Genomic DNA, 26877 nt, shown 5'->3' with positions numbered 1-26877 from the left:
TACTAATTTACCGCTATCGTTTTGGGGTTATGCTTTAGAGACGACTGCATTCACTCTAAATAGGGCACCACCAAAATCCGTTGAAACGACACCTTATGAACTATGGTTTGGCAAGAAACCAAAGTTGTCGTATCTTAAAGTTTGGGGTTGCGATGCTTATGTGAAGAAACTTCAACCTGATAAGCTCGAACCTAAATCGGAGAAATGTGTCTTCATAGGATACCCAAAGGAGACTGTTGGGTACACCTTCTATCACAGATCCGAAGGCAAGACATTCGTTGCTAAGAATGGATCCTTTCTAGAGAAGGAGTTTCTCTCGAAAGAAGTGAGTGGGAGGAAAGTAGAACTTGATGAGGTAACTGTACCTGCTCCCTTATTGGAAAGTAGATCATCACAGAAACCAGTTTCTGCGACACCTACACCAATTAGTGGGGAAGTTAATGATAATGATCATGAAACTTCAGATCAAGTTATTACTAAACCTCGTAGGTCAACCAGATTAAGATCCGCACCAGAGTGGTACGGTAATCCTGTTCTGGAGGTTATGTTACTAGACCATGACGAACCTACGAACTATGAAGAAGCGATGGTGAGCCCAGATTCCGCAAAATGGCTTGAGGCCATGAAATCCGAGATGGGATCCATGTATGAGAACAAAGTATGGACTTTGGTTGACTTGCCCGATGGTCGGCAAGCCATTGAAAATAAATGGATCTTCAAGAAGAAGACTGACGCTGATGGTAATGTTACTGTCTACAAAGCTCGACTTGTTGCGAAAGGTTTTCGACAAGTTCAAGGGATTGACTACGATGAGACCTTCTCACCCGTAGCGATGCTTAAGTCTGTCCGAATCATGTTAGCAATTGCCGCATTTTATGATTATGAAATTTGGCAAATGGATGTAAAAACTGCATTCCTGAATGGTTTTCTGGAAGAAGAGTTGTATATGATGCAACCGGAAGGTTTTATCGATCCAAAGGGAGCTAACAAATTGTGCAAGCTCCAGCGATCCATTTATGGACTGGTGCAAGCCTCTCGGAGTTGGAATAAACGCTTTGATAGTGTGATCAAAGCATTTGGTTTTATACAGACTTTTGGAGAAGCCTATATTTACAAGAAAGTGAGTGGGAGCTCAGTAGCATTTCTGATATTATATGTGGATGACATATTGCTGATTGGAAATGATATAGAATTTCTGGATAGCATAAAGGGATACTTGAATAAGAGTTTTTCAATGAAAGACCTCGGTGAAGCTGCATATATATCAGGCATTAAGATCTATAGAGATAGATCAAGACGCTTAATTGGACTTTCACAAAGCACATACCTTGACAAAGTTTTGAAGAAGTTCAAAATGGATCAAGCAAAGAAAGGGTTCTTGCCTGTACTACAAGGTGTGAGATTGAGTAAGACTCAATGCCCGACCACTGCAGAAGATAGAGAGAAGATGAAAGATGTTCCGTATGCTTCAGCCATAGGCTCTATCATGTATGCAATGCTGTGTACCAGACCTGATGCGTGCCTTGATATAAGTTTAGCAGGGAGGTACCAAAGTAATCCAGGAGTGGATCACTGGACAGCGGTCAAGAACATCCTGAAATACCTGAAAAGGACTAAGGATATGTTTCTCGTTTATGGAGGTGACAAAGAGCTCATCGTAAATGGTTACGTTGATGCAAGCTTTGTCACTGATCCGGACGATTCTAAATCGCAAACTGGATACGTATTTACATTGAACGGTGGAGCTGTCAGTTGGTGCAGTTCTAAGCAAAGTGTCGTGGCGGGATCTACGTGTGAAGCGGAGTACATAGCTGCTTCGGAAGCAGCAAATGAAGGAGTCTGGATGAAGGAGTTCATATCCGATCTAGGTGTCATACCTAGTGCATCGGGACCAATGAAAAATCTTTTGTGACAATACTGGTGCAATTGCCTTAGCAAAGGAATCCAGATTTCACAAGAGAACCAAGCACATCAAAAGACGCATCAATTCCATCCGGGATTTAGTCCAGGTGGGAGACATAGAAATTTGCAAGATACATACGGATCTGAATGTTGCAGACCCGTAGACTAAGCCTCTTCCACGAGCAAAACATGATCAGCACCAAGACTCCATGGGTGTAAGGATCATTACTGTGTAATCTAGATTATTGACTCTAGTGCAAGTGGGAGACTGAAGGAAATATGCCCTAGAGGCAATAATAAAGTATTATTTATTTCCTTATATCATGATAAATGTTTATTATTCATGCTAGAATTGTATTAACCGGAAACATAATACATGTGTGAATACATAGACAAACAGAGTGTCACTAGTATGCCTCTACTTGACTAGCTCGTTAATCAAAGATGGTTATGTTTCCTAGCCATAGACATGAGTTGTCATTTGATTAACGGGATCACCTCATTAGGAGAATGACGTGATTGACTTGACCCATTCCGTTAGCTTAGCACTCGATCGTTTAGTATGTTGCTATTGCTTTCTTCATGACTTATACATGTTCCTATGACTATGAGATTATGCAACTCCCGTTTACCGGAGGAACACTTTGTGTGCTACCAAACGTCACAACGTAACTGGGTGATTATAAAGGTGCTCTACAGGTGTCTCCAAAGGTACTTGTTGGGTTGGCGTATTTCGAGATTAGGATTTGTCACTCCGATTGTCGGAGAGGTATCTCTGGGCCCACTCGGTAATGCACATCACTATAAGCCTTGCAAGCATTGTGACTAATGAGTTAGTTGCGGGATGATGTATTACGGAACGAGTAAAGAGACTTGCCGGTAACGAGATTGAACTAGGTATCGAGATACCGACGATCGAATCTCGGGCAAGTAACATACCGATGACAAAAGGAACAACGTATGTTGTTATGCGGTCTGACCGATAAAAGATCTTCGTAGAATATGTGGGAACTAATATGAGCATCCAGGTTCCGCTATTGGTTATTGACCGGAGAGGTGTCTCGGTCATGTCTACATAGTTCTCGAACCCGTAGGGTCCGCACGCTTAAAGTTACGATGACAGTTATATTATGAGTTTATATGTTTTGATGTACCGAAGGTTGTTCGGAGTCCCGGATGTGATCACGGACATGACGAGGAGTCTCGAAATGGTCGAGACATAAAGATTGATATATTGGAAGCCTATGTTTGGACATTGGAAGTGTTCTGGGTGAAATCGGGATTTTTCCGGAGTACCGGGAGGTTACCGGAACCCCCCGGTAACTTAATGGGCCTTAGTGGGCCTAGGTGGAAGAGAGGAGAGGAGGCTAGGGCAGGGCCGCGCCCCCCTTCCTGCCCAGTCCGAATAGGACAAGGAGAGGGGGGGGGGGCGGTGCCCCCTTCCTTCCTCCCCTCCACCTCTTCCCTTCTTCCACTCCTAGTCCAACAAGGAAAGGGGGGAGTCCTACTCCCGGTAGGAGTAGGACTCCTCCTGGCGCGCCACACCTCCTAGGCCGGCGGCCTCCCCCTTGCTCCTTTATATACGGGGGCAGGGGGGCACCTCTAGACACGCAATTGATCTACGATCTTTTAGCCGTGTGCGGTGCCCCCCTCCACCATATTACACCTCGATAATATCGTAGCGGAGCTTAGGCGAAGCCCTGCGTCGGTAGAACATCATCATTGTCACCACACCGTCGTGCTGACGAAACTCTCCCTCAACACTCGGCTGGATCGGAGTTCGAGGGACGTCATCGAGCTGAACGTGTGTTGAACTCGGAGGTGCCGTGCGTTCGGTATTTGATCGGTCGGATCGTGAAGACGTTCGACTACATCAACCGCGTTGTGTCAACGCTTCTGCTTTCGGTCTACGAGGGTACGTGGACAACACTCTCCCCTCTCGTTGCTATGCATCACCATGATCTTGCGTGTGCGTAGGAATTTTTTTGAAATTACTACGTTTCCCAACATGATTTTCTGGCGCATTTCAGGTATCGTTAGCTATATTTAAGACATTTTTTGAGATTAACGTGCATTTTGTGCATAAAAATAAAATTACAACCAGAACTGCATGTGCTGTCGAAAGGGATGAGGATCGCCGTTCGATCTTGGAGCATCCAATGGTGCAGACGTACGATCTGTGGGGTTTGGGTTCTGGCCAATTAGAAAGCACGACTCAGATCATGGGCGGGGTGGCGGGATTTGGTCGGCACACGGCTTTCATCAACGAACCGTGTGCTATTCGCAAACCAGATTGCATATTTTTGTTCACACATACCGTAGTGAGATCGATTGAGTGTGCTACCTCTATGTTATAATAATAATAATAACAAAAAACAGTTCATATTCATTGCCTGAGCTGACAACATATCAAGGTCAACATATTAACGGTTCTTACACCAACAGAAAACCGGGCATAACTCACAAATTCAGTACACGCGACAGTTCTAAATTGAACGAATTAAGTTGCAGGGTAGGCATAAAGACTAGTCTTACGGCTTAATTCCCATGTACATGGGGGAACTGGGATCATTAAGTTGACCCCGAATGAACTTGGGGTTTTTGATGATTTTACGCTTCTCTGTTGTACTGGTGCGTGATCCCTTGGCTGGCAACTCATCAAATTCATCGTACTCATCCTAATCGGCAACATCGTCGACACCCAGTACCTTTCTCTTCCCATGCATCGCTAAATGACCGTTCTTATGCAAGGGGTCTTCCACAAAGAAAATCTGGGTAGCATCGCTGGCAAGAATGAATGGGTCCGCATGATATTTCATTGTTGTCCTGTTTACACAGGTCTTCCTGTACTCATCAATCCTTACCTGACCAAGAGGGATCCATGCGCACCTGAATAATGCCACCTTAACTTTCACATAGTCAAGCTCCCAAATCTCTTTGATGGTTCCATAGTATACCCTTTTATCAGCTTCATTTACAGTCATGCATTCTATTCGAACAAAGCTGTTCTGATACGAGGTCTTCTTATCACGTTCCTCAGTGTAGAACGTGTATCCATTTATGTCATATGCTTGGTACGTCAACACCGTAGGTGATGGCTTTTGTGCCAACCACGTAGCAATGTCATCGATGGATCCTTGTGCCAAACGATTCTTCAGCCATTTGATGTACTTCTTAGTGTGCTGCTTCATCTCCACTTCTGATGAAGGCACCATTGGTAAGAAGCTTTAGCGTATCTCCGCCAAGTGTTCTTCGGCATAAGCGATGAGAACTGGGCTGTTAAGCAGTACCGTCAAATGGGCTTTCTTTGCCAATTCTCCGTGTGCAGCCAATTGCGTGCCAGCAAGGACCGGCTTACCTTTCAGCCTTCCCTCATGGCGAGAGAGGGGCAAACCTATAGGTCTTTGTTTCATGTATTCGGTGCAAAACTCAACCACCTCCTCCGCGGTATAACCTTGTAGGATGCTTGCCTCTAGATGGTTTCGGTTCCGACAAAAGCGCTTCAGTATTCCCATGAACCGCTCGAAGGGATACATGTTGCAAAGAAACACAGGACCACAATACTTTATCTCGTCGACAAGGTGCACAGTGGGATGGACCATGACATCAAAGAATGATAGTGGGAAAAACATCTCTAGGTTGGACAATATTCTTGCAATATCATCTTGCATATGATCCAACTCTTCAGAATCTACAACTTTCTGCCATAGTTGGTTGAAGAAATCACAGAGGTCAATGAGTGTGTTTCTTATATCTTTGTCCATCAGATTCCTGATGGCCACCGGGAGGATTTGTGTCAACATTACGAGGCAATCATGTGACTTCATGTGTCCCAACTTCATTTTACCTGAGCTCACATCCACGAGACTTCTGATGTTTGCGCAGTAGGAAGAGGGTGTCTTAACTGACAACAAATAGGTGAAGAACCGTGTTGCTTCTTTTGTACTGAAATTGTAACTCTGGCGAGCTTTGATGAATTTGTCATCATCTTCTGCTTCACTCTTGCGTTGTGATTGATCAACAAGCATATCGAGCCATGAACCGTCACCATCCTTTCTTTTACCTTTAATCTTGAGGAGAGTACCAAGGATGCTTTCACATACGTTGTTCTCTACGTGCATGACATCGATGCAGTGACATACACGTAGAATCTCCCAGTAAGGTAATTTCCAGAACACCGATTTCTTCTTAAACACTTGATCCTTGGGTGTTAGTTTCACCGTCAAAGGGTGGTTCTTGCCAAGCACAACATTATTTTTTTAGCCTTGTTGTGGAACACCTCCCCTTCACAGGGTCTTGAGCCCTCAGCTGCCTCTGCCGTACCATCAAATTCAGCTTTCATCTTTCGGTATGGGTGATTTTTCCGTAAGAACCTACGATGATGCAAATACACTATTTTGCACGTGTTGGGAAGTCTTCTACTAGCTGTCCTATCCATGCATGTGACACACCCTACATCTCCCCTTGTTTTCTGCCCCGATGTGTTGCCTAATGCCGGCATATCTTGAATGGTGTGCACCAGCATTGCATGTAGATCGAAAATCTCCTTTCTGTAAGCATCATAACATTTTACAGCAGGCGCATCTATCCACACTGTCAACAGTTCTTCTATCAGTAGCTGAAAGTAAATGTCGATGTCATTTCCAGGTTGCTTCGGGCCTTGGATAACCATTGACATCATAATGTATTTTTTCTTCATACACAACCAAGGAGCTAGGTTATATATGCACAGAAGCATTGACCATGTGCTGTGATTGGTGCTCATATCGCCAAAAGGATTCATCCCGTCAGTACACTCCCCGAGCCTTATACTTCTAGGATCCTTGGCAAAATTTTCAAACTTGTTGTCGATTAATTCCCACTAAGCCCCATCTGTCGGGTGCCTCATAAACCTATCCGCAATTCGCTCATCATGATGCCACCGCAACCTCTTTGCCTCTCTAGGGTTTGCAAACAAACACCTCAACCTTGGAATTAAAGGCAAATACCAAAAAACCTTGAACGGGATTCCTGTCTTGATCTCGTCGTCCAATTTGTACTTGTCCTTTGCTCTCCTGCGCTTGTATCGTGCATGCTTGCATGTGGGACATGCACGAAAATCTTTGTACTCACCACGGTACAATATACAACCATTCACACAAGCGTGTATCTTCTGTACTTCAAGTTCCAATGGGCAAACAATTTTCTTTGCTTCATTCGTGCTTCTGGGGAGCACATTATCTTCCGGAAGAATATCTTTGAAAATACCTAAGATCTCTGTGAAGCCCTTGTTTGATAGACCATTTGCTTCTTTAAATATGAGAAGCGCCAGGGTGGCACTCAACCTGGAATATTTCTTTTTGCAACTTGGATACAATTCTTTCTTGGAGTCCGCATCAATGGTTGGCAGATCCTTGTACCCAATCATATCCTTTTCTTGGCCCTCGAAATCTGCAATCATAGCAGCAAAATCTGGCATATCAAGATCGTCGTCATCTGCGTGGACGTCTTGGTTTTCCAGTGGGCATTTCGGCTTTCCGTTGTTCCATTGGTAGCTTGACGCATCTGCCCCGATGTTAGATTCAACATCCATGTGAGACTGATCAGGGTTTGGCATCTCGCTGCCCTAGGTATCTTCATCCATGACCTCCTCTTCATCGTGTCTGGTCCAACGTGTATATCCATCCATGAATCCCCTAGAGACTAAGTGCATCTGGACATCTGCAACTTCATGTGACTCTGTATTGGCACAATTAGTACATGGACACAGGATGCAATCCGCATCACCAATTCTCCTCTTTGTACTTTCAGCCAAATTCATGAACTCTGTCACCCCACTGATAAAATCTGCGGTTTTCCGATTCTTCATCCATCGAGATCGTTCCATCTGCAGCAGACAAATGGTAATTAAAAACAAAACAAAAACATTAATACACGGATTAACTGCTGCCCAGAGATGCATGCATAAATCACAAGGTTTTATTTTAATAATTACTGAGGGCGCTCCATGTTGTTATCCACACGTGCAATGACAAAAATTAATGGCCAATCAATTTACACGCAGAGTACTAGTACAACACTACACTTAGGAATTGAATACCTTAATTAAGCCACTCACGAAAAGAATACCTTAATTAATTAGCCATGCAGCGACCTCCACCCAGCAGACAAACAAGCGCGATGCGGCGGCACGCCGAGACAGCAGGGTCGAGGAGCAAAGCTTAGAGCAGCTGCCGCCTGAAGTTCGACCTCCACTATCCCGCCATCGACCACGATGGATGTGCTCGAATCACGCTGCCGCCGACCTCGATGGTTGAGCTCCTCCATCTCCCGCTACAGACCGAGGATTGACCTCGTATGACGCCACCACCACCCACCGACCGAGGATTGAGCTCTTCTCCGGTAGCCGCTGCCTAGGGCGCCGCTGCCATATCTATATGCAGGGTGGCTGTTTTTTTTACGGATATCCGCAGAGCGGCTGTTTACACGGTATCTCACCGTAACTCAATTATATGGACAGGCTAGTACATCACATACGGTTATGTAACGGCAACCGTGTCTAACCTACGTTGTCTTCTCACACGGTTTGGTGCGGAAATTGTGTGTGACATTGTAATACCTAACACAAATGACATGTACAGACAATGTGCCGTATACAACATATATATAGTGCCATTAGTAGTTTCCGATCGTTAGCTTATCCCCACAGTTTCCCCATTTCCCCCAAATCCCTACATAGCCTCCAAATTCCCTCGTGTGGCGCTGACATTGGGGGAATGCAGACGAGTGGTGTTGATGGTTTCCGTGTGGCTGCTCCTGCTCGTATCGCCACCACGACGGCGGTCGCCGCCGAGCACTTGCCTAAGGTCATCAGAAGGCAGGCGTACTACGGATCCGAATCGTCCTGTCAGGTTCCAATCTATCCTGATCTTTTTAGCATGTACAAAGTATAGATCCATGCTGAATCCGTCCTGAATGACCCCCCCCAGGAAAGCGATCTGCCGCCGGATCCGGAGCTTGACTCCAGACTCCCGCAACACGAGTTCGACTCCGAGTTTTGCGCCACCGAGAAGTACCAAAAGCTGAGTTGTGTGCACGGGCACACTCCCGCTTGACGTGTATGCACGGAGGGATTCAACATTGGCAGGCGGTTTCTCAGTTGCCCCTTAGAGGTTAGTGCTAATTAAGTTCATCATTTTACTTCAGTTAATGCCACCGCTCATATAGAATACTATTTAACATTGGCAGGGATATGAGGCTTGTGCCTTTGTTAACTGGCTGGATGAAGAATGGCATGGCAGGGCTCGGAGTGTTATCACCAAGCTCGCAGAAGATAACGTAAAGCTGAAGAAGAAACTGGCTGATCTGGAATGTACAATCAGTACGATGAAGCAAGAAAGAATCAATCACAGGCAACAGATGAAAGCAAGAGACAAGAAGGAACTAGCATGTGTAGTTGTGGTTGTCGCATTAGCCATGTTCTATGCACTGTTTGCAATGATGATTAGGGGTTTTGTTTGACAGTATTGCTAAAGCACATCTAGATGTGCTCTAAGTAATGCACATCTAGGTCCTATGCCATTGATGTTACGTGAAGATTCGTGCAGAAATTTTTCTTTGTCTTTTTTCTTTTCCTTTCTAGTTTGATTATTACTGGCTTTATCAATAAGAAGAGCTCAATGTATTGCTTGCCAACTGTCCTACTCCGTTCGTATCGGTACGGGTGCATAATCCAAAACTCGTTCCTTGTTTTTGTCCTGAAAAAGGAAACCAGCCAAATAGCCAATAGGAGTCCTACGCAACCCCGGGAATTTGGAGCGACTGGGTACAAATAATTGCGGTTGATTATATCAATGGTTAGATAATACGTCAACCCCCGCTTCAATTGGCAGTTCCTCTTCTCTGCATACCCCGCTTAAGTGTCCACCATCTTCATCGTCCCCGGCAGGCCACGCTACACACTGGCGCACACTCTGCAGCCATGTCGAGCGATAGCGAGGACGACAGTTCGGCCAGCAGTCTGGCGCCCGATGATAGGTCAACATTAGAATCATCCCGCTCGTCTTCCATTAGTCCATCGTTGAGCCCAGACCTCGATTATATCTGGTTCATGGAAGGGACACCGCCTCCGGAGTCGTGAGACGACAACCAGACGGACGAGGAGCCATCGAAGGACGAAGAAGAGGATGACGATGATGAGGAGGAGGAATGGTCGAACGAGGAGCAGGACGACGACGACAGCAACGATGATGACGACGGCGGCGGCGATGAAAAGCCAACGGTCAGCGGCAAGAAGCGTCCTCGCCAAGATGATGTCGCGGGGCCATCCAACAAGAACAACAAGAAGAAGAAGGACTAAATTAAGCAGACTGTATATATCTCTGTTTGTCCTGTCAATCTCATCGCAGATGGTTAGTAATATGTATTTGACAGAGATCTTCTACATTATCGCCAACAGGTTGGTTTGTTGAATTGTGTGCCCTGACGAGCACACAATTCACAAAAAAAGACCGTATGGGCTGTCTATAATGATCGCACACAATTTTGATTACCGACCTATTTGTCGGGTATCACACACATCTTGTTACGCCGAATCGTTTGTGTTCACCTCACTCATCGCAAACGGTTCATCGGAGTGAACTGTATGTCGTATATCGCACAGACCTTGATCTGGCTGCCCGTTTCTGTTGTTCTGTCTCATCTCAAACAGTCCGTACAGATCAACCGTATGCCCCTCATCGCACACGCAACTATAATCTGAACCGTGTTTGATGTATCATTCATCACAAACATTTTGCATCATTTCTGACGGTTTTCATACAGCACCGTTTGTGATTATTGCATCACTCACAGTTTCTCGAAGGGTCTCTGATCGTAGTGTCGCGTTAGCAGGATCCTGCAGTTGTGATTGTAGGAGTAATCCTTGTGTATAAGGATCTAACTATATCGGTTGTACCATATGTACCGACAACAATAAGTCTTATGGTGACTTACTGATTTTACACAATGTATGTTGCGTATTGCATTTTGATTTAGAAGTGAGATTCCACCGGGAATCAACCATATATGTCTGAATCTAGTGATCCACATGGATATGTGATCACTACATCTATCAACTACAGAGATAGATGATTTTGTACTGCCAATGATATAAGTAATCAAAAAGAGATTCCACCTCCGGAGAATAGTTGGGTATCTGCGTGAACCCTTATGCTACAATACTTGCTCCCTGTTTCACCACCTTGTTGTTCTCAATTCTTTTTCCAGAAGAAAACTGGTCTAGGTTTTGCTTATGAATATCTTCCCATTATTGAGCAAGATTATTTCTACCTAAATTATACCCTTTGGTCGAGTTCAGTCCGAGTGTTATTCACAACTTGCCATGGCCATGGTCTTTGGACCTGAATCATTTGAAAGGTTTTGCAATCTAGTTGAGAAATATATGTCGACAATTGTAGACTTCCGGTTATATGATTCTCCAGAATCTATATATCAATATAGACTTGATGGAAATATCGTTACCCATGGTGACTGCTCGCAATTTCCCAATGCGGCTGAGTCGGGTATTCCGATGTCCCGGTCATTGTGTGCACTATGACCTGGGTTGGTGGAGGTTTTCCATCCACTGGGTATACTACCCATTAGGTGTCTGTCAACGTGAACTTGACTTGCATTTACTGATTCACAGACCTTGTTATCCTTGCTTGCAAGAAGCTAAATCCTGATGTACTTCTGCCATACATCTCCCCCTGTTGCTTTGAATGGGGAGTGGAGTGGATTTTGTTGGTACCTCCACTCTTTCAGGCGTACTTTTGCTGGATTGTAGGATTGTGTGACACCTTTATAGTCAGTAAATGAATCTGTCAGGTTATTTGCAATGTGTTGCAAATCTTCTGAACGCATGGTTCAGATCTTTGAGTACGTGGATTTGAGGCAGAAATGTGGTGAACATTCCACTAATTTCCTGGCATTCTTTATGGTACTTGAAATCTCCCCCTAATGTCGGGAAATGTTCCTCACTGAGTCAACATACTGGCCTTGAATAACTCCCCATGCGAGGGGCTTGAGGTATTGATGGAAATACAGTTATTTCTCACATAGATCCCAACTATATGTTGAGGGGCCAATGATGTATGCCGGGTGGTGATATCGGTATGCAACCGAATTACCACCGATGGGAAATACTTGGTTGATATCCACATATCAAAGATAGAGGGGAATAATATTATGCAGTTCTGTCATGAGCATGTAAAACTACATGACTCCAACATGAAGTTGGTAAATTGCAATTCCAAAGTAAAGATAATGCAATGAGCTTAACTCTTTGGATAGGATTCTACGTAAACAATTTGAGTCTAGACATTAGGACTTGCTAAACTTCAATCCAAGGGCCATAGAGAAGGCACTCAAGGAGAATTCTGCAATGTTATCCATTCGATTTACTTGAAATCGATGTCAGGATAATGAGCAAATGGTTTCATGTGAATAAAGAACACATTTAAGACCATCATGTAGATATGTCTTTTAGAACCATGGAATACCTGAATAGTCTAGTCAATGGATGGGAAGAGCCACTTACCTCAACTTGATGCATTCAAGGAGTCTGAGTGGTTTAGCGTAGACTTTAAGGTGCGCGAGCCTTAAAATTAGCTTCCCTGTGTCACATGTAGTGCACACAAAATCCAAATATTGTTAGAATTTAGCATCATAATAACCATAAACTGTTGGAGTTGCTGATAGTTTCGGTTTCAACCCAATGTCTCAATGACCAAGGCGAGTATGCCAAGTTTGTCATGTACAAGTCACTCTGGAAAACTATCTCGTACGCAACATGTCCTGCGGGTTGTGTTGTATGTGTAGTACAATCAAAATGATACACGGAGAATGTGCTTGCCATATCCGTTGCATATGGTAAAGAGAAGTTATTTCTCTTTGTTGGCATCATATGTTTCGCTATGGAAACTATTTTGACGGATACCTCCATAGTTTAGTAGGGTACGAGTTAAACCTGGGAAGCAATAAAGCATCCGGACGTTACTCGAGTACCCACAGGGATAGTAAATATGACTCGAGTTGAGCCAACAAATACCTCATCGTGTCTAGCGATTTTAAAATACTCCTTTCTCTCAATGAGAGTGGAAACATTGGACTTCCCAAAGTATAGAGTTTGTGGTGCATATATTCACAAGGCACATATCATTTTTCATCGGATTGAGTCCCGTAGAAATCTATATATAGACATGATTCTCAATATGAAAATGACTGTTAGATATATAGAATACATACAAATGTATTTGTACCAAAGTGTTGATACAATATATTGTGATATACAATATATGATGACAACAATACTTATGTTGTTGTTACAATATCGTAAATGGACATTAATTATATTGACCACTCAAGAGATTGAAAGACTATTCATAGTCTCCAAACATGTCGGTTGAGGCATATTCAACCATCACATTCTCCGTGCCCATAGGGTCCCGTCACATCTGGTGATGTCGAATTAAAGGTTGAAGTAAGATTCAAACCTTTGCCCTTGATGTTCATTGTATCTCAGGAATTGCTGATACAGAATAACTAGATGCGGAGATCTGAATCTAATGCCTTATAATTTATAGGACAACATTTTTCTGTTAGCGGTGTGATCCTGACTAGAGGTGAATTCAGGATTGCACACATTATCCCACGAGACACAAGAGCGATCATGATGTCCATGTCCCAGATAGGGAAGTGGTGGCCATTGAGGGCGAATGCCTCAAACTCTATAGCCACACGTTACCTCTATGGGTAAACCAGAGATAATTAATTTACACTAGTAAATTAAAGACCATCACGGTTGATGTTGCAATGAACTTAGCAAAATCAATGGGTACTTCAAGAAGTTAGCTTGGAACCATTAGTGTGAATCTCAAATTGCTAAGTATGACACCAAGAAGATAATCTCCAAAATAGATTAGATCTGCATCATAGGGAGTATAATCTGATGAAATCAGTAGATACCCACTCCTGATGCCTTATGTCATGACTTAGTAAAATTTATGGGAGAGCACTTTGTAAAGCAATCATAATGTCTAAACGACAAAATATAGGCTTTATCAGTAGTCATCGATAATCTACATAGGTAATAGATCCATATGACTACCTTGTGATCTCAATCATCAATTTGAAGAAATCACCTTGAATTTTGCATTCGTATTTGCAAGAAATTGGAAATCTCAATTGCAACTAGACATATTAATCTCGACATTGGGAACATGAAAATAGATACATCATGGAAATATTCCGGAATACCTTGTACTCAACGAAGAAACAGTACCGGAGAGGTACTGAATTTATCTTTGCAAGAGATAAAAAACAATCTCAATTACAAATAATAGATGTAATGAATCTCAACATGTAGAATAACATGGAAATACATTACATCATAGTTTATCCTGGAATACAAGGTACTCTACAGATATATATTACAAACGTAATGAATAATAATGATGTTGCAAACTTGATCCTCAAGTGAAAAACTTGAATTCTGTAGATCTCAAATTAAATGAGATCATGTATCAAATTGCAAGATAATTCAGCGGAGTGAATTAATATTTTGCAAGAGAAAATACATATCAACCGCAATGAGATTATTTTGCGAGAAAAAGAAATTTGCTCAATCGCAAATGTTGTGCGAGAAAACTTGATCTCAATAGCAAAAAAATGTCGCTGCACTAATAGGACATGTTATAGGAATTGCTAAGAAGCAAACACATCGAACATGCCACATATAATAACCACATATTTTCTGGAATGTTGAACTCAACAGAAAATACAGTAATTAACAGGGTCTAAAACTCATTCATGTAGCAATTAGATCAAGACTTTTGTATGAGCGTGATTGCTTGATCTTGTTTCTTGATCTTCTTTCACTCTGATTTGTTTCTTCCTCGAGGCTAAATCCGAGGAATCGAAGATCGCAGGAGATCGGGACCGCCGGAGTTGCTGTCTCTGCTTGAGGCGTTCGCGTGCCCAATTGGTGCCCTGTCGCTGTCGCCTTTGCCCGAGGCCGCCGTGGGGAGGTCTCTATGCGGTGTAACCACTGTCTCAGGCATGGCCTATTTCTCTCAACGGAGAGCAATGGGCTGATAACGTGTTGAATTGTAAACGAGAGCAACAAGAGACAATCGAATAAATGATTGAACTATCGATTCCATTGAATGATTCTCGGTATATATACAAGGGGAACAGACACGATCGAGAGATGCGACTGTTCATAGAGGTGGAAGGGGAGAGGCGCGACGGTTGCCAGTGCAACCAACAGAATACAATGGGAGGATTATCTCTTTAATTAACCTATTAATTTAATCCTAACAAACTGGATGGTACACTGCGTGTTGCTGCATTAATTTTGTCAAAAAATGCATAAAAATGGCTAAAAATTCTTTTAAAAAATACACACATACATATGGATGTATACAGCTTGTTTGCAAAGTTCCATGGCGAAATACTTTTTTATGTGAGCTACACAAAAGTGAATTATGTATGGAAAAAGTTAGTAGTCAACCTACCGATCTTTCCTCTCACATCCATCACATTCTACGCTTGACACACGTCTTGATGGACCAGCGCACCGCTTCTCTTCTTCATCTTGATGGGCAAGCACACCACTTCTCTCCTTCATCCCTATCTCTAAAGAAATGGTCGTACTTTTTTATCTCTCCTATCCATGTGAATCTCATCTGACCATGCGGAGCGCTCCGTAATGCAGTTCTTGCAGCTCAGCGCCTGTTCCAAAAAGGCATACCGCTATAAATGGGGTGATGCAGAGACCATGGGGTGCTCTCTCCGTTGCAGCCGTTGGCGTTCTTGCAAGTTTTCGCAAAAGTTGCAGGAATACATAGAAGAAGATAGAGATGTCGAGTCCTATTGCAATGGAGGTTTTGCAACAAGAGTATTGTTACACAAAAATAGAGAAGTAGTTCTGCATCAAGGGTCTTGTTGCAGAAAAATAAAGAAGAAAAGGTTTTGCAACAAGGGTTTTGTTGCAGTAAATTAAATAAGAGAATATTTTACAACAGATGTCTTGTTGCAGAAAATTAGAGAACAAGAGATTTTTATAACATGGCTCTTATTGCAGAAAGTTAGAGCAGAAGAGGTTTCGCAACAAGAGCATTGTTGCAAGAAATTACAAAACAAGAAAGCTCGCCTCGTACAATCGGACGGCTCGAGAGGTGGCAGATCTTTTAAAAGATGTGCCTGCCGATGCGTAGCACCGTCTTGTATGCATTTCTAGCCCATGTACTTACTATAAAAGCACATCAAAACGGATTTCATGATGAAATTTCACATGCATCTAGTATACATCTACAAGTACTTGTATATTTACTTTTCAGATTTTTTTGACACAAGAAATTGGTAATCTTTTTGGAAATTCCGGACTCCATGGAGACCGAGAGCAAAAAGATCCACTCATAATTAGGTGCTACATAAACAACTAAAAGAAATAAAAAGGAAAAGGAGTATTCTCGATTTAGACTTAACAATATTTTGAAAAATGATGTGTAAAAAAGGAAGATATTACATTCATTTAAAAGAGTGTCATTCTAAAAAATATATGAAGGATCAACAATATAGGCATGCCCCAAACGACGAACATATATAAGTTTCCTTGAGACCACATAATGCATGAACTGATGATGTGGCATGATAGTGCTGCATGGGCATACATATTGCATGACAGAGGATTCTCATGCATAGGTCAGATGTCAGACAGTTGCTAGTGAACCAAGCTAGTAAATTTAACAGCTACCACAGTTTTGATGATGTGAAAGCATGCATGTTGATTGTGAAAAATCATGCGAAAACACTAGTTTAGAGACCGATGAGTAACAGAAAACACTGATTCAAATATTATTAGTTGTCTCTAATAGCGGAACTAATCGGTGGGACACTATTGTTAGGTTGACTGGTAGCTCAAGTGGACAAAATGTCGAGGTGTAGGTAGGGCCCACATGTAAGATAATGAAACTTAGCCAACTCCTTCCCCTCCCTCGATCCCATCTCTTCTTTCTCTCTCCTAATCCAACCTCTTCATCCGCGTCGCCGTTGCCATTGCTTGCCTCCCTATGGTCGTGCGTCGTTGCCACACCACTAGCGTCCGCTCTGTGATGTTGTTGAGTGTTATTTTACGCTCATCACATATGATATTAAACCGGTTTATTTTATAAAAACCGAGATATTGTTTCGATATTGTCACTAATGACTAATGAACGCAAATGATAATAAAATCCTATCTTTATTTTGTTTCTGCAGGAAATAGGGCTAAATATGGATGAAATCAATCATATACATGAAAATGAGTAAAGAGGAGATAAGGAAGATCAAATGGGAGGCGCAAGAGAAGCACTATAGCGCAAGACATCGTCTCGTACGAGCGCACACGCTCGTATGAGCTGCTGGAGGCACCGCCTGGTCTAACCCTACAGATACCATGAAGGGGCCAAAGCCAGATAAGCAACAAAACATCGTCGAGACTGCCCTCTTCATCATCCACATCAACCCTAGCGTTCGTCATTTTCCATCTCCATCACCATAGCCATCTTCACCACCATCACCGTAGCTTACCCCGGGCATAAAAACCGAAGACCGCAAACCAAGCTCGAAAAGACCAGGACCGATAGAAAAGACCGAATAAAAAACAGTTTGCACAAATAGAAGACCGAATTTGTTACGGTATGTGTGGCTCCGCTGTCTTCAAGACCGAATTAGTAAAATCCCGCATGGAAGGGTTTACCGAAGGCCCATCTGGCGAACCCAAGACACGAGCAAGATACACACACCTCACGTCCTCGGCCTCACCTCATGATTCACAGGATAGGAACCATCAACCGCTTCACTCCCGTTCCACATTTTCTCTCCCATGATGAACCCTAGCCCTAGCCCGCCGTTGTGTCCCGATGCCCCATCTCCCATGAGCCATGAGCCCGCGTCGACCGCTGCACCGAGGCGCGCAGCACACCCCTAACCGATGATTCCCGCCGCCTCGATTCGCGCCGAGGACCGGTGACGACAATCATCCAAGCCGCCAACCACCATGCCTTGTGTGTCGTGCCGCCAACCCGGGCCCTCCTACGTCGCTCCACTGCCAGTGATGCGGCCATCATCACATGCTCCACCTCACAGTTCATCACCAGTCACCACCGTCTAACCTGCAGTTTGTCAGCACCTCGTCCTCTTCCATGCTGGTCGTCGACTCGCGGCCTACTGACCTCTTCCCGAGCTCCACCTCGCAGCTGAAGGTGAGCAAGCTACCTCATCTCTCTATGTGCATCAAACTCATTTGTGATGTTCATGTTCTATGATGTCCAGATTTTGTTCAGATGTTCATGTTCTGTGACTTACAAATTTTGTGATATTTATGTTTTGTGATGTCTAGTTCTGTACGCCATGCAGTTTGCATACAACTTGCACCAAAAGTAACATAAATCTGAGTTATAGCAATTAATTTGGTCTATTTGGTTAGTACCAAAGACCGAATAGTAAATACTAAAGACTGAAGACTGAATAGTGAAGAACCAAAAAGACCCCCAAAAAATCTGGTCTTCAATTATGGAAGACCAAATTTTTGAAAAACCGAAAAGACCGGACCGAACAAACCGAAAAGACCAAACACCCGGGCTGAACGGTAGCACTCATCCAACTAGCCATACTTTGTAATCGTGTATCGCATCCGAAAACTACTATAAGACATATTATCAGTCACTCAATCAATCTTCATGATGTTTTCTTCAATGGTTCTTCTCGCGAACTGATCTCCATGTGTGAGTATCTCTGTAAGATCATGGGTTGAGGCATAGCCCTGCAACCCGATGCATTTGTTGGAGGGACCGATGGAAGTATTTTGATGTCTTGTATGTGTGAAATAAAATTGCTTCGTAGTTGTGTCTTGTCTCGTTCATGATCTTTGTCCTTGCAGGTACCCAGGATCATAGGGATCGAGCCATGGAGAGGCTACGGCTAGAGAGACCGTGAAACGCTATTCTGAACACTAGTGACATAAGTGTTTAGTACGGTAGCATGGATCTTATCTCTAGGGATACACGAGGTGTAGTATTAAATGCCTAATGCTTTTGTTTGATTTATCTTAATTACAGAGGCAACCCCCGCTTGACGGATAGGGTCATCGGTTGGACAACTGACTCTTAATGCAGGACATGTACCGGTCAAGACGTAATTTGGACACATCCCCAACTTCGAAATGTTGCAAGCACATCTTGGTGCTGATTTTCAAAATGCAAACAACTATCATGATGATCGTGTTCGCAAATATATAGTTGTAAGACCAAGTCCTTATACCCATGCCTATTTCTATTTATAAGTGTGTCAACTGTGCAACTTGATTTGATCCGGTCCAAAAACTGAAATTTAATTCTCTCACAAAGCTTGTTAGAAACCCTTGTCTTCAAGGTGCACTTCATCTCGTGGGTTCGATAACTCAAGGCCAGCTCTGGGGAAAACGGTGAGGATCCTTTCTTCTTCTTTATCAGATCACTAAAGGGACTCATTAGATGCTCCTAGGGCAGAGGGGATCAATGGTTTCTGTGGTGTTCCTAGGGAAAAGGGGATCGATGGTTTATGTGATGTCCCTAGGGAAGAGGGGATTGGCGGTGATGGATTGAGTATGTTGTACCGAAAGGATTACTCAATGACACTGGAATACCCATCTTCAGGGAATCTCCACGGGGGAGAAGGGCCTCTATGCCATCCATTTGGTGCAGGTATACCGCGAATGCCTCCTTCGGGCTCTCTGTGCCGCCCGACCTGCCCGGATGATGCACACTCATCGATTTGCCTTGGGGGTCCATGACGGGCGGTCCACGGGCATGGTTGGGGCCACCATCATGTGGTGGCTTTCTCCACACCTGCTTGCGCCCTCCTACGTGTTGCCCCACATGTGACGTGAGGCCGGGTTCACCTGTCAGTATCCATTAGCCTCGAATGGGCCACGCCGCTCGCGTTCGCGTGAGCCGGCTATGTGTCCGGGTCTCTCGCTCCCGGCAACCGGCTAGGCACGTGCGACTGTGACTTTCCCCTCATCCAGGAAATTCCCCTCGCGCGAGCCGCTCATGCGCGTGCGACGTTCTTGTTGCCTCCTGGCTGGATGGTTGGCTCGCATGAGCCAGGCAGACACGTGTGTCTGGCTCGCTTGCCCCCTGTTGGGATGTTTGGCTTGAGCCATTCGGCTAGGTATTGTGATGCGAGCCAGTTGCCCACGCGGGCCATCTGACTAGTGGTGCTTTGCTTTGGCCGTCTAGGAAGCCGGTACATTGACGACTATCCAAGGTGAGCTGAAATTACACTACTGGGGAAAGGGTTATAGGTGGCCTCGAATGAGTGGCGGGCGTGCCCAGGAACCCACCACTGCTATTTTGCAAAAGTAGCAGCGACGAGTAAAACAAAATAATTGCTACACGCATTTCAGTGGTGGGCAATAGGTAGTACCCGCCACACGTAAACTCTTCCAAACTAGCCCGCGGGATGGAAACAGCAATGTCGGGCAAGCTATCAGTGCCCGCCATTGATTTGTCATAGCAAATGGTGGACATGGAAAAAACTCGCCACAACTACATTTCCACAAGCCGCGCCAAAAATTTCCAAAATTTGAAAAAGTCTGCACTGGCGGGTGACGTGAGCCGCCTGTTACACATGTCTTAAACACGAAAATTCTTGACAAATCATAGAAAAACAACCCAAAATAGTTTCAAATTTGACCATGAGGCTTCCACTGGTGTGTGTTAATCATGAAAAAGTTTGGAGTTGGATTTATTTATGAAAGTTGACTTCAATTAGGTAGGCGGCGGTTTCTGTTCGAAACCCTCACACTTCGCTGGAGAGTGTTCAAGTTGCGAACAAAGTGCATCAAGTTTTTGTCGTAACGCTCTGCAATTTTTATGACACCCCACAGGGGTCTAGTAAAGACACCAGGTAATTTAAAAAAATTGGAGCTCGTGTGCTGCTCAAAGTTTTTTTTTGACTTCTTAGTGTGGCCAGAAAAGCAGTTAATGCTTTGAAAATAACAAATTAACTCAAAAAGTGGCAAAATTTGAGCATGGGGCTTCCAATGTTTTGTGTTAATCATGGAAAAAGTTTTAAGTTTAAATGGTTTTAAAAAGTCAATTTCTGTGTGGAAGACGATTGTTTTCGTTCAAACTGCAGATACTTATTCGAAGAGTGTTTAGTTTGTCACAAAATGCATCAAGTTCTTGCCGTAACGCTCTCAAATTTTTACCATGCACTACCGGGGTCAAATGAACACACAATGGCAAAGTTCATCATTCTAGGAGCTCGTTTGCTAGTTAAGGTTGAGTTTTAACACAAGTTAAAGCATTCACAATACATTTCAAGTAAGCATGACAAGAGTATATGCAGCGGAAAGAGTAAAGCATGGAAGTTGCAAGAAAGTAAAGGGACGAGATTGGAGTTTGCAAACGCAATGGAGACATGTAGATTTTTGGCGTGGTTCTGATAGGTGGTGCTATCATACGTCCACATTGATGGAGACTTCAACCCACGAAGGGTAATGGTTGTGCAAGTCCACGGAGGGCTCCACCCACGAACGGTCCATGAAGAAGCAACCTTGTCTATCCCACCATGTCCATCGCCCACGAAGGACTTGCCTCACTCGGGTAGATCTTCACGAAGTAGGCGATCTCCTTGCCCTTACAAACTTCTTGGTTCAACTCCACATCTTGATGGAGGCTCCCAAGTGACACCTAACCAATCTAGGAGACACCACTCTCCAAAAGGTAATAGATGGTGTGTTGATGATGAACTCCTTGCTCTTGTGCTTCAAATATAGTCTCCCCAACACTCAACTCCCTCTCTCAGATTTGTCTATGGTGGAAAGATGATTTGAGTGGAAATCAACTTGGGGAAGGCTAGAAATCAAGATTCTTGTGGTAGGATTGGAATGTCTTGATCTCAACACATGAGTGGGTGGTTCTCTCTTAGAAAATGTATGGTGGAAGTGTAGGCACGTTCTGATAGCTCTCTCACAAATGGAGAAGGGGGTGGAGGGGTATATATAGCATCCACACAAAATCCAACCATTACACACATTTGACTCATCTCGGTGGGATCGAATAGTTAAACTCGGTAGCACCAATATGTTAAAAAATGTGAATGTTAGGAATCTCGATGCGACCGACTGGAACAACTCGGTGGGACCGATGTGCTAGGGCTTAGGGCAAACATCATCTCGGTGGCGCCGATTGGATCAACTGGTGAGACCGAAGTGAAGCAATAAGCAACAGAGAATCTGTCAAGCCAACTCGGTGAGACCGATTGCATAACTAGTGAGACCGAAATAAATGCAACAAGTCACAAAGTGTTGGCAAGGCTGCTACCTCTTGAGCACTGCGTTGGTTTTCCCTTGAAGAGGAAAGGGTGATGCAGCAAAGTAGCGTAAGTATTTCCCTCAGCGTAAGTAGGAGGCCACACGCAAGTCCCTCGTACCTACACAAACAAATAAGAACCTTGCAACCAACGCGATAAAGGGGTTGTCAATCCCTTCACGGCCACTTGCAAAAGTGAGATCTGATAGAGATGATAAGATAATATTTTAGGTATTTTTATGATAAAGACTAAAAGTAAAGAAAGCAAATAAACGGTGATAGAAATAGCTTGTCGACGGGAGATTAATTTGATGGAGAATAGACCCGGGGCCATAGGTTTCACTAGTGGCTTCTCTCAAGATAGCATAAGTATTATGATGGGTGAACAAATTACTGTCGAGCAATTGATAGAAAAGTGCATAATTATGAGAATATCTAGGCAGGATCATGTATATAGGCATCACGTCCGTGACAAGTAGACCGACTCCTGCCTGCATTTACTACTATTACTCCACACATCGACCGCTATCCAGCATGCATCTAGAGTATTTAGTTCATAAGAACAGAGTAACACATTAGGTAAGATGACATGATGTAGAGGGATAAACTCATGCAATATGATAAACCCCATCTTTTTATCCTCGATGGCAACAATACAATACGTGTCGTTTACCCTACTATCACTGGGATCGAGCACCGCATGATTGAACCCAAAGCTAAGCACTTCTCCCATTGCAAGAAAGATCAATCTAGTAGGTGATACGTCTCCAAAGTATCTACTTTTCCAAACACTTTTGCCCTTGTTTTGGACTCTAACTTGCATGATTTGAATGGAACTAACCCGGACTGACGCTGTTTTCAGCAGAATTGCCATGGTGTTATTTTTGTGCAGAAACAAAAGTTCTCGGAATGACCTGAAAATAAATGGAGAATTATTTTGGAATATATAAAAAATACTGGCGAAAGAATCAAGGCCAGGGGGCCCACACCCTATCCACGAGGGTGGGAGGTGCGCCTGCCCCCCTAGGCGCGCCCCCTGCCTCGTGGGCCCCCTGGAGCTCCACCGACCTCAACTCCAACTCTATATATTCGTGTTCGGGAGAAAAAAATCAGAGAGAAAGATTCATCGCGTTTTACGATACGGAGCCGCCGCCAAGCCCTAAACTCTCTCGGGAGGGCTGATCTAGAGTCTGTTCGGTGCTCCGGAGAGGGGAATCCATTGCCATCGTCATCATCAACCATCCTCCATCACCAATTTCATGATGCTCACCGCCGTGCGTGAGTAATTCCATCGTAGGCTTGCTGGATGGTGATGGGTTGGATGAGATTTATCATGTAATCGAGTTAGTTTTGTTAGGGTTTGATCCCTAGTATCCACTATGTTCTGAGATTGATGTTGCTATGACTTTGCTATGCTTAATGCTTGTCACTAGGGCCCGAGTGCCATGATTTCAGATCTGAACCTATTATGTTTTCATGAATATATGTGAGTTCTTGATCCTATCTTGCAAGTCTATAGTCACCTACTATGTGTTATGATCCGGCAACCCCGAAGTGACAATAATCGGGACCACTCCCGGTGATGACCATAGTTTGAGGAGTCCATGTATTCACTATGTGTTAATGCTTTGGTCTGGTACTCAAATAAAAGGAGGCCTTTATATCCCTTAGTTTCCAATAGGACCCCGCTGCCACGGGAGGGTAGGACAAAAGATGTCATGCAAGTTCTTTTCCATAAGCACGTATGACTATATTCGGAATACATGCCTACATTACATTGATGAATTGGAGCTAGTTCTGTGTCACCCTATGTTATAACTGTTGCATGAATAATCGCATCCGGCATAATTCTCCATTACCGATCCAATGCTTATGAGCTTTTCACATATTGTTCTTCGCTTATTTACTTTACCGTTGCCACTGTTACAATCACTACAAAACTGCTACTGTTACTTTTGCCACCGTTACCGTTACTTCCATACTACTTTGCTACTAAATACTTTGCTTCAAATATTAAGTTATCCAGGTGTGGTTGAATTGACAACTCAACTGCTAATACTTGGGAATATTCTTTGGCTCCCCTTGTGTTGAATCAATAAATTTGGGTTGAATACTCTACCCTCGAAAACTGTTGCGATCCCCTATACTTGTGGGTTATCAAGACTATTTTCTGGCGCCGTTGCTGGGGAGCATAGCTCTATTCTTTGAGTCACTTGGGATTCATATCTGCTGGTCACTATGCAGAACTTGAAAGACGAGAAAACCAAAATTTATCCCTCAACTACGAGGGGAGGTAAGGAACTGCCATCTATCTCTGCGCTTGATTCACCTTCTGTTTTGAGTAAGCTTGCGACACCTAAACCTGCTTCTGCTATTAATTCTGATATGTCGCATGTTATTGATGATGCCACTTCTGCTATGCATGATACTTATGATGAAACTACTTCTTGTTGGGTAACGTAGCAATAATTCAAAATTTTCCTACGTGTCACCAAGATCAATCTAGGAGATGCTAGCAACAAGAGAGAGGGAGTGCATCTTCATACCCTTGAAGATCGCTAAGCGGAAGCGTTACAAGAACACGGTTGATGGAGTCGTACTCGCAGCGATTCAAATCGCGGAAGATCCGATCTAGCGCCGAACGGACGGCGCCTCCGCGTTCAACACACGTACAGCCCGGGGACGTCTCCTCCTTCTTGATCCAGCAAGGGGAGAGGAGAAGTTGAGGGAGAACTCCAGCAGCACGACGGCGTGGTGGCAATGGAGCTCGTGGTTCTCCGGCAGAGCTTCGCTAAGCACTACGGAGGAGGAGGAGGAGGAGTATGAGGAGGGAGGGCTGCGCCAGGGAAGAGGTGCGGCTGCCCTCCCACCCCTCCACTATATATAGGGGAAAGGGGAGAGGGGGAGGCGCCCTAGGGTTTCCCCTAGGGGGCGGCGGCCAAGCAGATTGGATCTCCCTAGGGAAAATCCTAGGGAGACTTGCCCCCGAAGCCAAGCAGGTGGAGGCTTGCCTCCCAAGCCAGGTGGAGGCGCCCCACCTCCCCAAGTAACGTGGGAAAGGGTGTGGGGGCGCACCACCCCTTAGTGGGCTGGTTTGCCCCTTCCCCTTTGGCCCATGAGGCCCTCCAACACTTGCCGGGGCTCCCGAAACACCTTTCGGTCATGCTGGCCATAGCCTGGTACCCCCGGAACACTTCCGGACTCCAATACCCTTCGTCCAATATATCGATCTTCACCGCCGGACAATTCCGGAACTCCTCGTGATGTCCGGGATCTCATCCGAGACTCTGAACAACCTTCGGTAACCACATACTATTTCCCATAACAACTCTAGCGTCACCGAACCTTAAGTGTGTAGACCCTACGGGTTCAGGAACCATGCAGACATGACCGAGACACCTCTCCGGCCAATAACCAATAGCGGGATATGGATACCCATATTGGCCCCACATGTTCCACGATGATCTCATCGGATGAACCACGATGTCGGGGATTCAATCAATCCCGTATACAATTCCCTTTGTCTATCGGCATGTTGCTTGCCCGAGATTCGATCGTCGGTATCCCAATACCTCGTTCAATCTTGTTACCGGCAAGTCTCTTTACTCGTTCCGTAATGCATGATCCCGTGGCTAACTCCTTAGTCACATTGAGCTCATTATGATGATGCATTACCGAGTGGGCCCAGAGATACCTCTCCGTCATACGGAGTGACAAATCCCAGTCTCGATTTGTGCCAACCCAACAGACACTTCCGGAGATACCTGTAGTGCACCTTTATTGCCACCCAGTTACGTTGTGACGTTTGGTTCACCCAAGGCATTCCTACGGTATCCGGGAGTTGCACAATCTCATGGTCTAAGGAAACGATACTTGACATTAGAAAAGCTCTTAGCAAACGAACTACACGATCTTGTGCTATGCTTAGGATAGGGTCTTGTCCATCACATCATTCTCCTAATGACGTGATCCCGTTATCAATGACATCCAATGTCCATGGTCAGGAAACCATAACCATCTATTGATCAACGAGCTAGTCAACTAGAGGCTTACTAGGGCATGTTGTGGTCTATGTATTCACACATGTATTACGGTTTCCAGTTAACAATTATAGCATGAACAATAGACAATTATCATGAACAAGGAAATACAATAATAACCATTTTATTATTGCCTCTAGGGCATATTTCCAAAACTTCTATGCTTGATACTACTGTGCCACTTGGTGAATTTCTTGATGAACAACTTGCTAGGGCTAGAGGGAATGAAATTATTGAAACTGATAATATTGATGAAAGTGGTGATGAAGATTCTCCCCCTAGATATGAATTGTCTGTTGTGCCTGAGGGTTATGTTATGGATGAAGAAACTGCTAGAGACTTTCTTGCTTGCAATGATAGGAGTGATCTTAAGAAATTATTAGCTAAGCTGAAAGAAAAAACTTTGAACGCTAGAATGAAATATGATCCTGCTTATGGTACTTCACCTATTTTTGTTACTGATAAGGATTATGATTTCTTTGTTGATACTGAGATAATTACTTTGGTTGAATCTGATCCTTTCTATGGCTATGAATCTGAAACTGTTGTGGCACATCTTACTAAATTAAATGATA

This window comes from Aegilops tauschii, chromosome 6 (genome assembly GCF_002575655.3).
Source record: "Aegilops tauschii subsp. strangulata cultivar AL8/78 chromosome 6, Aet v6.0, whole genome shotgun sequence".
Classification (NCBI taxonomy): Eukaryota; Viridiplantae; Streptophyta; class Magnoliopsida; order Poales; family Poaceae; genus Aegilops; species Aegilops tauschii.
This window is presented reverse-complemented; position numbering follows the sequence as displayed.